Below are 13999 nucleotides of genomic sequence, written 5' to 3' on the forward strand. Positions count from 1 at the left end.
CCCCTGCTCCTTAAATGCAAAGAGAAATCCAGCCACTAACACAGACACACACACAGCCACACACCCCAGCCCAGCCCTGCAACAACGCCCCTCTAGAAATAAAACTACACCTCTTTTTCTTCCTTCTCGTGCTTCTCCACTCACAATTTCCATCCTCGGTGACTGTTAAATGATTCAGCTTCAGTTAAATGAATTAAAGCAGATGGAGCTTCTCTAAATCTTGATGGAAGTGCTGATGTGAAATAATTAGCTATAAAAAGTTCTATAATGTCATGAAGAAACTTGAACTGCTTTACAAAAGGATAAAATAAGATTACTGTAGTAGGTTTTATAAGAAAGTCATTCTATAGTTTATGCATTAAATACACTGTAATACACTGCAGTTTGAGTATTTTTTTGACTAATATTTTTATTTTTCCCTGTTTATTTATGCTTTTGAATTGCATTATGAGACTTTGATCTCTCTTCTAAAAGCTTTTAACTTTGAAAAGTTCAAAAAAGTGACTTTTGTTAACATTTTTAATAGTTTAAAGTGATATATTGTCTGGGTTGGTGTTATATATTATACTACAAATACCTTGTAACTAACTTCCAGTACTTTTTCTGTTATGTTAGACTTATTTCTCAATATTTCTATTTAAATTGTTTTATTGATGCATATTAGTCAGAGCGTCACAGCAGCAAATACAAAGAATCACAAGACATCAACTGCTCCAATCTAGCAGCAGAAACAATTAGCTCACGTTCTCTTTTTCTCTAAATTAAGTGATAGAAAAATATATTCTTGCATTAAGAACAATGTAAAAAATACAAAACACACAAGAAATAAAATAACAATAATAATAAGATAATATAACATTATATATAAAAGTAACACATATTAGGCCTTACAGTAATACAGAAAAATATATAAATACAAATATGCAAAAGATACAGCAGTAGAATACAAATTATTAAAAAATAATAAAAAGGAAGGAAAACCACTTTCCATTCGTAACTAAGCCAGGTGCAGGTAAAATAGGGCAAAAATAAAATAAAATAATAGATAATGTATGAACAGTTGAAGCCCCGCTGAATTATTCGCCCCCCCTGTTTATTTTTTTCCCCAATTTCTGTTTAACGGAGAGAAGATTTTTTCAGCACATAATTCATCTCTATTAACTGATTTATTGACAGTAAATAATATTTGACTATATATTTTTCAAGACACTTTTATACAGCTTAAAGTGACATTTGAAGGCTTAACTAGGTTAATTAGGTTAAATAGGCAGGTTAGGGTAATTAGGCAAGTTATTGTATAAAGATGGTTTGCTCTGTAGACTATTGGAAAAAATAGATCAGAGGGGTTTATAATTTTGACCCTAAAATGGTGTTTAAAAATTAAAAACTGCTCTTATTCTAGCCGAGAAAAAAAAAAAATCAAAGGGGGGCTAATAAGTCTGATATATATATATATATATATATATATATATATATATATATATATATATATATATATATATATATATATATATATATATATATATATATATATATATATACATACACACACACACACACACACACACACATATATATATATATATATATATAGCTGATGTTATAGTTGCGAGTGCTTAAACACTCCCGTTTCCTTGCGCAAAACTTTGCTGTTTTTTAGGAACATTTTTGCTTATTTATTTAGCTTGTTTTACACATTTTTTTAAAAGTTTGTGGCAAGGAAATAATTAGTTTGGTGGGGCCAAAGTTGTTTGGTAGTTTTGAGCCCCTAAAAAGTCATGTCAAATAAAAAAGTAAATAAATAAATAAATAAATAAATAAATAAATAAATAAATAAATAAATAAATAAATAAATAAATAAATAAATAAATAAATAAATAAACAAACAAACAAACAGTTAAGGAGGCATGTGGACACAACGCATAATTTAAATCAAGTGGTTTTACCATGCCAACGTCAAATTTATGCAAATATATTTTTCCATCAACAAAATTGTGGCTAATGAAAATGTTTTTTTTTTTTTTTTTAATTAAATTTTTTTTTTAAATGTGAGAGTAAGGGTTGCAAAATAGTGTCAAATTTTTCAGTATTACTGAAAATTGTATACCTAATCTTTTCTATTTGAAAAGACTGCATCAGATCATGCATCCAGTGTACATAACTGGGTGGAGAAGGATTTTTCCAGTTCAGTGTTATAAGCCAATTATTAAACAGAAGGCGAGTCCATTTGACTGTGAAGATGACAAGGAAACATATGTAGGTCCGAGTAATGCTCTCTATATTATTTCTTATACATTATAGTATTTCAAACATTCTAGATGTGAATAAAAGTCACTTGGTTAAACTGTAGAATTGAATTTTTAACATAAAAAGTCAACAAAGCAGATATCAAGGTCCCATAATGCAATTCATAACCGTAAATAAACAGAAAACACTTGTGAAATAAAAAAAAAACATATGGAAACTGTTAATTAACAGATATCTTTTACAGTGTGGAAAGAGTGGTTAAAAGTGCAATACTGTCTTAAATTAAGTACATTTTTTATTCAATTTTATGTTTACGAAGTAAAATAATGACATTTATAAATGCCATTTAAAGTCATTATGTGTAACAATAGTTTGTGTGCAGTAAAATAAAAAATCATGTCAGGCATATTTAGAACATAAATCATTTGATGGGATATTAAAAGGCTTTATCTGCCCCCAAAATATAAATCGTCAATTTACATTTGTACACTTTCTCCTTCAAACCCATAGGTTTTACATGTTACACTAAATGAAGATTATTTCACACACACCCAGACCCAAAAGTATCTTCAGCAAATCCTTATATGTTTTTTTTTAGTGTGTCATAGTGGTGTCAGTCTCTATGGCATCACTGCAAAACCTTTTTGTCTGCAGAGATATTTTTAACACCCAAAACACCCTGGTAACCAGCATAGCGACACACAAAACAAAACAGAAGTTGCAGAAGTGTATTCAGTGACTATTTTTGACATCCGCATACAGTATGCACTCAAGAAACCTCAAAACCAAAATGCTGAGGAGGGTTTTAAGAATCTCCAGAGTACATTAAAGCCATTTTTAAGAACACAGTCAAGGGAAATACTTGAATTCAGTAAATAACATTTTATCTGTAATGAAATAGCTTTTTTTTCCAAGAGCAGAATATAGTTGTCTATATGAATAATGATTTACATTTTCATTTGTCTAAAGCAGGGGTCTCAAACTCGCGGCCCGCGGACCATTTGCGGCCCTCAGTGCAATATTTTGTGGCCCGCGCCGACCGCTGTACACTGACAGAATCAGCGGAGCAGGGAAAGAGAGCGCTCCCCGCTCCGCTGATTTTATCCGTACACAGCGGTCACTGGCATTCCCCGCCCACCTAGTAAACAAAGGGGCGAGGATGCCGGGGACGTCACCACACACCCCGCCCCTTTGTTAGACGCTGTGACGGGCGGGAAGTGTGGAGGGGCGTTGTCGCGCGCGTTCTGATCAGCTGTGTTGTCGCGCGCGTACTCAAGAGCGGTGTTATCGCGCGCCTACTGAAGGGCGGGACCGAGGGTGTGTCGCGTCGCGGGGGCACTTTTGATCATTTTGGAAGGGCACTTTCTATGCAAAACTAAAAAGGGCATGTGCTCTGCACAGGTTGAGCCCTATGTGTGCACGTGCCTGCCCTGCATCTTATATATATTATAGATAGATACAGACTGGTACAGACTGGAGTGGGGTGGGGGTGTTTTATTTATACATATATACGCCTTTTTTTAGGTGAGGGAATGGAAGTTTTGAGTGAGTTCCCCCACTTTTTTCCCTAGGACTTCAATAAGTCAAAGTACAGGTCTAGACTTAATGATGATCATCTTCAAGCCATACTGAGGGTCTCAACTGCTTCCGCTCTAAAACCAAATGTGGTTCAGATTTGTGAGAAGAAGCGCTGTCAAGTCTCTGGCAGCAAGAAGTAGGCAAAAGATGGCATGTTCAGAAGAACTGTTCATAATCTTCACTCAATGTTCTATTAATGTTCAGGACACTTCATGTTCAGAAGAAATAATTAAAACTGTTAATAATGACATTTGAGGCCTTTTTTTTGTGAAATCCCTTATGCGGCCCCGCCTCACCCAGACTTTGCCTCCTGCGGCCCCCAGGTAAATTGAGTTTGAGACCCCTGGTCTAAAGAGACTTACAATCGAGGATGAATTTGGTGAAAAAGAAAAGGCAATACACACAATAAGAGCCAATTACTCAAAAGAACTGTCAATGCAGCGTCTGCTCGAAACTCAGTCCATATTATAGTTACTAACCCGGTTCCCAACTGTGTTATTCAGACAAAAACACACCGCCAATTATCCTCCACTCTGGTTTCCCTGAATTTCGGAGACAAATGTTGGCAGGTATGATGTAGATCGTATTATAATTGTATTAGTAGTAGTATTTTTATTTCAGAATTTTAATTTTGACAACTGTATAATACCTCTACACTGTGAAAAAGTATTGTTGCCTCCATTTTGTTTTTAGTTTAAAATCAAATACATTTTTTTAATTGAACGTTCAAGGTGACACGGTGGCGCAGTGAATTGAATTAAATTTTGTATTTTCAACATTACAAGTGTCCCATACATTTTGAAATACAAACTGTCAAGGATAAAAAACACAATAAAGTGTTTATATAAAATGGCTTATAAAATGGCTTGTTTCCATTGTGTTCCTCGCTGTTAAATAAAAAAAAGTATGGCTTCAAAATACAGATGATGCATAAAACAAACAGAACCTCCAAATTTTAAAAAAGGAATTATAAGTAATTCACAAATACATTTCTTCATTCATTTATTTTTATTGGCTTAATCAATCAATCAATCAATCAATCAATCAATCAATCAATCAATCAATCAGGGGTCGCCACAGCAGAATGAACCGCCAACTTATCCAGCAAATGTTTTACACAGCGAATGGCCTCCCATCTGCAACCCTATTCACAACCAAGTAACATATAAAATAAAACATTCTCGTCCACAAACTAATTATACCATCAAACAACCATCTTTTGATCGCTTTTTTCAACCTCCTTGTCTTTTATTTCCTTGATCAATTTTGGAAATTTGTTTCACATGATTGCACTTGTATATAAAAACATAGTTTTCCCCTCTAGAATTAGACTAAATTGAAATAAAATTATTAAAATCCCAACCCCTAGTACTGATGCTGTTGCCTCACCATTTGAAAATAGTTCACCAAATAACTAGGAACCACATTATTAAACATTTTACGAACCATTCCCAGTTTTAAAAAACATACTCTATTACTATCAGTTAACATAACAAATTCTTAAAAAAACTCCGTGCAAATGTGCTCTGGGATGGATTTTTTAAATTGTTTAAATTTTTTTAAATGTGCCTTTTGCAATTTCTCCTTCATATTCTGTGAGCAGTTACTGTACCAAAAAGAGGTAGCATAATCAAAATGGGGTTGAATTAAAGTAATTTTAAAGAATGAACACCCAGATCAGCTTGCCTTGCTAAGAACCTAAATTTTCCACATATCTTTATAAAAACCTTTCTTGCCATAGCACCTCCTGATAATTTACATTTACATTTAGTCATTTAGCAGATGCTTTTCTCCAAAGCGACTTACAAATGAGGACAAGGAAGCAATTTACACAACTATAAGAGCAACAATGAATAAGTGCTATAGGCTATATTTTTTATCTAAACATCCCTAATAATTTTCAACATTTTTTGACTCAATTTTTTCAATCATTAATCCTAACTACACAACTACCATCTTTCTTTCATTTCACTCTTGAAGCAAATAAAACAGCCTCTGTTTTACTGTTTAAGTGTGTTTTACTGGTTTCTGTTTAAAAACCAGTTATACACACTTTTTAACTGGGAACTCATGATTTCTTCCAGGGCCCTTTTGTCTTGATGAGATACTAAAATTGCGGCATCATCAGCAAAAAGATAGAGCTCCTCTATACATCCTATTTTTAAATCATTAATATATAAAAGAAAAAATAATGGACCTGAAATACTTCCTTGAGGAACTCCACAATTGATTGATATGGGAGCAGAGAATATACCCTTTATGTCAACTCTCAAGTTGCTCTGGCTTCTATCATGCAGATGAGACTGAATCCATTTTAGGGACGCTTTATCAAACCCAATTGCCTTTAATTTATATAATAAAATGGTATGGTCTACAGCAGGGGTCACCAATCTTGGTCCTGGAGGGCCGGTGTCCCTGCAGGGTTTAGCTCCAACTTGCCTCAACACACCTGCCTGAATGCTTCAAGTATACCTAGTAAGACCTTGATTAGCTTATTCAGGTGTGTTTGATTAGGGTTGGAGCTAAAATCTGCAGGACACCGGACCTCCAGGAACAAGTTTGGACAGTGTCAAAAGCCTTCTGAAGGTCAAGCAGCACCATTCCACTATACTTGCCACCATCTACAGCTCTCCGTATTTTATCAGTCATGTAATATGCATGTCTCGGTGGAACGTAAAGCTCTAAAACCTGACTGTAACTCATACAAAATATGTTTTCTACTAAAATAGCCGACTATCAGTGGGTAGCGCTGTCGGCTCACAGCAATAAGGTCGCTGGTTCGAGCCCCTGCTGGGTCAATTGGCATTTCTGTGTGTTTGTTCTCCCCGTGTTCGTCTGGGTTTCCTCCAGATGCTCCAGTTTCCCCCACAAGTCCGAAGACATGCGCCATAGGTCAATTGGGTAAGCTAAATTGTCTGTAGTGTGTGTGTGTATGTCCTGGTCCTCCAGGTTGAGGCTTGAGCGTTGGTCTAATGACCCACCTTGTAAAAATTAGATGTTACTAAACACCAAATATGGTGCAGCTAAATATCAACTTCGATATAAACAGCCGTAGAAGTAAGTAAAAGCGAGTAAACTTAGTATAATTTAGCTGAAGCCTGATTGACTTATTAAAATAAGTTAAAGCAACATAAAATATATTTGTTGTCTTGATTTTGTTTGTCATTACATTTTTATAGTGTACAGGGTTGCACAATCGATGTTGTACTTGCTTATAAAATATAGACTGATGAAATTAATCATGAAATTTATATTCATCATCTCTTCTGCTCCTTCTTCAATACCTTCTATTCGGAAATTATTCCGTCGTGATCGGTCCTCGAGATAGGTGACCTTATTCTGCGTAATTTTTGCTCTTTCAAGGCATCCTTTAGTTCAAGGTTTGCCGACTCAAGTTCAGTTATTCACTCCTCTTCTTCATTCAGTCTTGTGCCATGTGACTGAATATCTTCGGCGATGCCTTCTAGCTTCTGGTTTATGTTGCTTTACAGCTTGTCCACTTCTGTTTTCATTCATTCATTCTCTTGTCATCTTAGTCCCTTTATCAATCCGGGGTCGCCACAGCGGAATGAACCGCCAACTTATCCAGCAAGTTTTTATGCAGCGGATGTCCTTCCAGCCGCAACCCATCTCTGGGAAACATCCACACACATTCACAAAGACACTCATACATTACGGACAATTTAGCCTACCCAATTCACCTGTACCTGTCTTTGGACTGTGGTGGAAACCGGAGCACCCGGAGGAAACCCACGCGAAGGCAGGGAGAACATGCACAGAACAACTCCACACAAAAACGCCAACTGAGCCGAGGTTCGAACCAGCGATCTTCTTGCTGTGAGGCGACAGCACTACCTACTGCGCCACTGCCTCGCCTTCTGTTTTCATATCATTTTTAAACTCTTCTTTGAATTGGCTGAATTTTTTCTTAAATCCGTCTTCAGTTCGGAGATATCTCTGCTGAGTGCTCTCACTGCTCGCAAAGTTTCGACGCCATCTTTCTCAGGTAACTTATCGATATCATTCGTCGCCTCCTTCTCCTCCTCCTCGCTTATTTTTGGCTTTACATTTCCCTTTTTAGGTTTTGCCCCATTCATTTTAAAGTTTTCTAGCGCAAAGCTCACTTAAATTGGTAAAAGTATAAAGGCTTTTTGAACATATTGACTGAGAGAGTACGTTCTATGCTGTTATCCCACGGCTCACCTAACCGGAAGTCCTATAAAATCTAGGCTGAAGTAGGCACCAGTGGTGTAGTGCGTCGACACATGCACTCCGGTGCTCGCGGCGACCCGGGTTTGATTCCGTGTCGTGGTCCTGTGCCGATCCTTCTCCTCTCACTGCTCCCCGTGCTTTCCAGTCAATTCTCTCTACTGTCCTGTCTAAAATAAAGGTGAAGACGCCGATAAATTAATTATAAAAAAAAAAAAAAAAAATATATATATATATATATATATATATATATATATATATATATATATATTTATAGACTAAATATGTGACGCGCATAAAGTTTGCGTTTAACTGTCCTCAAAACTTGATCAACATGTAAGCGCATCGCCAAAACGGATAAAAACTTTATTTTCAGATAGTGTTATATAAACATTCCCTTGGTCTATGACTTTTTACAGCCTATTTTATCATCCGCCAGGTGAAAATCAAATGTTTACAGACCAAGCAGGGTTTTTTTTTTAGCAAACACCCCTAATTATTATACAGAATAATGCTTAACAGCTGCGCAGCTCAAAGTGTTTAGTCTTATCTTGGACTTGAGCTAAAAACGAACTCTCACGCACACACATAACCCCTAACAAACATAAACTGTTTGAGAAAACCCACTCCCTCCCGTTGCGTCTCCGATTACACAAGAAAACGTCTGTGTGTGTGTGTGTGTGTTACCGTAATCCTTCACCCTTCAAAAAAAATCACCCCAAAAACAGTTTCCAGACCTTCACAAAGACTCACTGTCACAATGCCATTAACAAGTTAAAAATAAACCATGGCTAATGTGCGCGTCTGTGTGTGTGTGTGTGTTAGATATTTCAGTCATGACATCATCTGGAACCACACACTCACACACACACACACACTCATGTTTATATTATTCTGTCTGCAGACGCATATTCACAGGAGTCGCTGGTATCATATTACAGGAGAGCTTAAAGCTGCTGTAAGCTATTTTTTAATCCCTCACTGAAAATATTCCTACCTGATAGATAGCGGGGTCGCTGTATATGTGGATGGTAAGAGACAGTTTAAAAGTGTGTAAATGTCACTTCTCTAGATAAAAATGTCAAACCGAGTGTATTTGAAACAAAATAAAGTTTGTTAGGGTGGCACAGTGGCTGCACAGCAAGAAGGTCACTGGTTCGAGTCCCGGCTGGGTCAGTTGGCATTTCTGTGTTGAGCTTGCATGTTCTGTCAGTGTTGGTGTGGGTTTCCTCCGGGTGTTCCGGTTTCCCCAACAGTCCAAACACATGAGCTATAGATGAATTAGATAAACTAAATTAGCCGTAGTGTATGAGTGTGTGAATGAGAGTGTATTGGTGTTTTCCAGTACTGGGTTGAGGCTGGAAGGGCATCCGCTTTGTAAAACACATGCTGATATAATTGGCGGTTCATTCCGCTGTGGCCACCCCTGCTAAATAAAGGACTACGCCAAAGGAAAATGAATGGATGAATACAATAGAACAATGATAAAAATGAAATAAACTGGACTTTTTGGTTTTTGGTGGAGTTTTTCAGTATTGATGTACAGAAAATCGATGATCAAATGTAAAAGTAACTCTGCACGAGTCCTTATTGTATAAATAAACATTTATTCTCTGTTAAAGTGGCAAACTTTATCATTTATTGTGCCTAAATAGTTTAAATTCACTTGAATCTTAAATTCACTTGAAATCCAAGCACATCAAAAATCTTTCACACTAGAGGTTAAACTTAGCAATCACATCATGTGCTCTGAACTGTAGTTCCTGCCTATTTATAATCCCAACTTGACATTGCAGATCCTACGATGTGACTATTGTGGATTCGCACATTGCGATGTCGATACTGAAGCGTTGCATTGTGCAGCCCTAGTGTAAATGTATGTTCAGTCTATGTTGGTCATTCTAAAAGTTATTTGTATTTTTCCCCATTTATGCTTTCAAGAGTTCACACTTAGCTGATGATTAATTATAATGCTTGTTTGGCATGCTGTCCCGGGAGAGAGCCCTGAGCTCAAAAGATCCTTGAGCCTGGGGCTCCCTCCCATTTGCAAGGCGAGAGGGGAGTTTGAGCTCTTTGAGAATGTGTAAACTCCGCACAGAAATGTCAGCTGGCTTGGTAAGGACTAGAACCAGTGACGTTCTTGCTGTGAGGCAACAGTGCTAAACACTGGGCCACGGTGCCACCCATATATAGAAAAGAAGGAGTAGGGGTGGAAGGGGGGATTCTTCAAAACCAGTTATAGTGGCTTAGGAATCGTCTGATTTGTGAATCATAGATTGAATAATGCAGGACCAGCCGCAAGCAATCATAAACACGTGATTCACTCGAAAATAGTTTAGAAATAAACTTCGCTTTGAATACAAAAACAGCTAAAACATTGACAAGGAGAAGTTTGAAAAACTGGAGTACAAACAATCTAAACAAAGCATAAAGTAAAAGGTGAATAAAATAAATTCATTAGTTTTTCATTAGGCTTAGTCCCTTATTTATCTGGGGCCGCCACAGCTGAATGACCCACCAACTATTTTGGTATATATTTTACACAGCGGGTGCCCTTCCAGCCGCAACCCAGTACTGGGAAACACTCTCATATTCACACACACTCACACACTATAGCCAATTTAGATTACCCAATTCACCTATAGCGTATGTCTTTGGACTGTGGGGAAACCGGAGCACCCGGAGGAAACCCATGCCAACACGGTGAGAACATGCAAACTCCACACAGAAATGCCAACTGGTTCAGCTGAGACTCGAATCAGCGACCTTCTTGCTGTGAGGCGACAGTGCTAACCACTGGGCCACCGTGCCGCCCATAAAATAAATCGTAACGGCAATAAATTGGAAAGGTAAATATAACTTTGGGAGTTCGCATCTCTTTTGTTCTTCTTCTAAGAATTGCGCATTTACAGTGTATTATTCAATTTCAACATATAACTGGACTCCAACATCAGAACTGTGAGAAATTCCAACACAATCTCACGGCAATTCGTAACTCGATCTAACGATCTAATTCTTACAATTTAGTACGATTCGCTCATCCCCCAATGACGGCAGGGGTTAGTTGAGGGGTTCGGTGCCATGCACGCCTCCTTTTTAGAATTGTACAATTTCATACGACTGAACGTACGACTGAACAAATTAGCCACTAAACTGGCAAAACGCAAAACACTTATGTATCCTCATGAGATCAGGTTGGAAATTCAAATTAAAAGTCAACATTTTGACTGTAAAATCAACATTTTTATTTACAAACAGATTTGTTTTTTAATTCTATAGATGACAGCGCTGGAACTCCATTAAACGTCACCCAAATACCAGCTGATCAAAATAAAGCCAGCAAAAATGATTAAGACACAATTGTTCCTCACACTGAAAATATAAAATAGTTTTTTGTTGCTTGCTCAAACTACGTAATTTAAATGAGCTGAAACAACACAATTCTTCAGATTTCTTTGGGACAACTTAATTGGTTTATGTTCAATCCACTTATATTTGTAAAAACTACTAAGCTAACTTAATGCCTTCGTGTTATCTCAACACAAATCAATTGTGTGGAACCCAGCTTTTTTTTTTATAGTGAATTTTCATGTGATCATCTAATTAAATGACACTCCTGCAATTTTAAGTGTCCGAATAGTTTCTGAGGCCGCCTGAAGTGTTCTTGGAAATCACACGCGTCTCTTTGACAGCAGTCATGAGTGTTAACCAATCATAAGGCTCGAAAACGTCTCTCTGCCTGTCAATCATTCTGCGAGTTTGCTGACAGGATTTGGACATAGTTGCAGGAAATAAAATGGCTGTTTGATTCAGCTCAGTGGGAGTTAGCAACAAGGCTAATATCACTTACTGAACAGCAGCTTAAATGAGCCATTAAATTGGGAGCATTTTTTTTTTGTCTCACTGAATTCATGAATCTTTATTCGCATTATGCTTTGGAATAAGAGCCAGAGACCTTAGAAGAAATTATGCAGAACCAAAATATCCCTGTCACAAAGCTCTGCTAAGCGCTAAAAACACAAACAAGAAAGCCCAGAGGGGATGGTTCACCCCAAAATGAACATTTACTCCCAATTTAATCTCTCTAAAGCGGTTCTAAACTTTAATGAGATTCTTTTTTTTTCTGTTGAACACAAAAGAAGATATTTTGAAGAATGCTGGACATTGACATCCATAGTTTAAATATTATCTTTGGAGTTAGAAAAGGTAGAGATCATCCAGAATATCTCTAGCTATTTATGTATTTACTTATTCATTCATTCGTTTTCTTTTCGGCTTAGTCCCTTTATTAATCTGGGGTCGCCACAGCGGAATGAACCTTCAACTTATCCAGCATATGTTTTACACAGCGGATGCCCTTCCAGCCAAAACCCATGGCTGGGAGTATTTACTTATTATGATTATTCATTTATTTAGAATCTACTATCAATTTAAATTGAACTGAAGTTAACTGAAGTCAGAATTGACTTTTAATTGTAAAGATGCATTAAATATCAATACCACATCCATAAATATTTAACATTGCATGTTCATTTCCCTATTTTTTAAGTTTATATGTCTAAACATGTTAGAAAATATAAAAATATTAAAAACCTGTAACCATTGACTTCCATTATATTTGTTTCTCACACTATGAAAGACGATGGTTACCAGGTTTCTTACATTTTTGGTGTTTGACAGAAAAGGTTGAGGCCATCCAGAATATCTCATTGCTATTCATGTATTTATTTATTACGTATATGGAATCTACTATGGATTATATTTCAATTTAATTTCAACTTGAAAAAGAATTTACTATTATTTGTAAGGATGGATTAAATATCAATACCATATCTTTTCAAATAGATTGTTGTAAATATTACTTATATTTAACATTGCATGTTCATTTCCCTATATTTTTTAAGTTTATTTGTCTAAACATTCTAGAAAATATTAGAAACCTGTAAACATTGACTTCCATAATATTTGTTTTTCAAACTATGGAGGTCAATGGTCACCAGGTTTCTAACATTTTTCAAAATATCTTCTTTGGCGTTCAACAATAAACAAAAAAGGTTGAGGTTGAAGGTTGAGACCATCCAGACTATCTTCTTATTCTTTGTGTCTAAACATTTTAGAAAATATTAGAAACATGTAACCATTCATTCATTCATTCATTTTCTTGTCAGCTTAGTCCCTTTATTAATCCGGGGTCGCCACCGCGGAATGAACCGCCAACTTATCCAGCAAGTTTTTACACAGCGGATGCCCTTCCAGCCAGAACCCATCTCTGGGAAAAAAACTGTAACATTGACTTCCATAATAATAGTTTTTACCACTATGGAGGTCAATGGTTACCAGTTTTTTAACATTTTTCAAAATATCTTCTTTGGTGTTCAACAGAATAAAAAAGGTTTAGGTTGAAGGTTGAGACCATCCAGGATATCATCTTGTTACTCATTTATTTATTTATTATGTATTTATATTTATCTACTATTTCAGTTTAACTTCAACTTGAAAGAGAACTGACTTTTATTTGTAAAGATGGATAAAATATCAATACAATATCTTTTGAAATGGTCAGTAAATATTACCAATATTTAACATTGCATGTTCATTTCCCTTTATTTTTAAAGTTTATGTGTCTAAACATGTTAAAAAATATTAAAAACCTGTAACCATTGACTTCCATTATCCTTTTTTTCACACTATGGAGGTCAATGGTCACCAGGTTTCTAACATTTTTCAAAATATCTTCTTTGGTATTCGACAAAATAAAAAAGGTTGAGGTTGAAGGTTGAGACCATCCACAAAATCTCTTTATTATTTAGGTATTTATTTATTATGTAATCAGAATCTACTATGGATTATATTTCAGTTTAACTTCAACTTGAAAGAGAATTGGTTTTTATTTGTAAGGATAAATATTACATGGATTTAATGTCACTTGTTCTTTTCCCTATATTTTTTTTGCAAATACATAGTG

At 36.0% G+C, this 13999-nt stretch overlaps 1 long non-coding RNA gene across 5 annotated transcripts in view; it reads left to right on the forward strand.

Moving 5' to 3' along the window:
* The window catches only part of LOC147830775 (uncharacterized), a 148450-nt gene that overhangs the window by 56023 nt on the left and 78428 nt on the right, over positions 1–13999 (forward strand). The window lies entirely within an intron of this gene.

Source organism: Danio rerio, chromosome 25 (genome assembly GCF_052040795.2).
Source record: "Danio rerio strain M-AB ecotype USA chromosome 25, GRCz13ab, whole genome shotgun sequence".
Lineage (NCBI taxonomy): Eukaryota > Metazoa > Chordata > Actinopteri > Cypriniformes > Danionidae > Danio > Danio rerio.